Here is a 1417-nt window from a genome sequence, read left to right as displayed (position 1 = left end):
CGCTTTAAGATTTACAGGTTCTATCTCGCAACCACCCCCTGTGCTAAGAGTAGTTGGGATCCTAATCACTCGTGGTATCAAACAGGCTTAAATAAATAACAGAACACTTAACCTGTACTTGGATACTTTCGCCTACTGAGTCATGAGGCATGTTTATATATTTTCGTTCTACAGTCTGCAAGCTAGTGCTGTCTATTAAACTGTGAAACAATGCAACATCTTGATATTTAAAAGCATTGGCAAATTGAGGTTATTTACTGTGAGATTACGGAGGAGATATACACATAAGTGCAATGCTAATATAGTTAGACAAATCGTTGTACTTTATGATACTGACTTGCCGTTGTGTATAAATAATCATATCTTCATTTTATGTTCTCTAAAAGGAATGTTGGGCAAAAGTACGGCATTTCTCATTCAGTGAAAGTGATTCGGAGACAAATCACTTCGTTTTTATTACGGCTAATCCATACGGGTTTGGTTGTGGATCGACAGACTTTGGTGACGAAAAAGGTTATTTGAAGAATGGTGAACAACGCCGCTACGGTTGAACTTGTCGTAAGAGACTGATGATGTGAGATTTTAGTTGAACCTTGTACCAAGAGATGTCATCAGCTCTATTCCGAATACAAGCACTGCCGCAATCATGCCCATTACCCACAGCATGACGGCGCCGAACAGCTGTCCGAGTTGTAGAGGAGACCCCGCTCTCTTCTGTGTGTAAAAAGAGCAGCATTGTACGAACTGCCTGGATAATGATGACCAGAATGGGTTGTATATAACGAAGAGTTAAAGACATTAATTAGATACACCGTTTGATTAACATATTTAGTGATTTATATTTTAGTTAGATGGTGTAGAGATGTCCTCGCCGTTAAACTGACAGTAGTGGGATTTAATTGGGTATGGGCTGAAAATGAATTGCTTACATGGCAATTTCTTCCTTGAAAGTCACAATCCCTACCGATCGGGCCTTCGCAGGTGAGACCGCGGTAGTAAATGATGGGTTAAAAAAGATGCAATAGCAAAGATTAAAACCTGTAGAAGACCTCTGTATGAGGGAAAAATTACCCGAAGCTCTTCATGTTTGAGGTCTGAATAATTCCAGACTTACCTGCACAACACCTCGCCTGAACCGCATTTCCAATAGGCCTTACCCGGGCAGATCTGGCATCCGGCTTGCTGAGGGACTTGACCATGTGGCGGTAGTAGAAGCGATCCACCAGCCCGGCCTCCACCAGACGGGTGAGAGCCGACGAAATTACCTCAGTGTAAGGGCAGTTCTTCTTCAGGAACCAAGACAGGTAGCCCGGGTACACCTGGTCATTTTTTATGTGTTTAAATCTGCATTAACGCTTTAATAATGAAATGGATGTATCTTTGGTAACAATATAGAGATCTGTCGGGAATTTTGGTA

This window comes from Penaeus monodon, chromosome 20, assembly GCF_015228065.2.
Source record: "Penaeus monodon isolate SGIC_2016 chromosome 20, NSTDA_Pmon_1, whole genome shotgun sequence".
Classification (NCBI taxonomy): Eukaryota; Metazoa; Arthropoda; class Malacostraca; order Decapoda; family Penaeidae; genus Penaeus; species Penaeus monodon.
Note: the sequence above shows the minus strand (reverse complement) of the source record.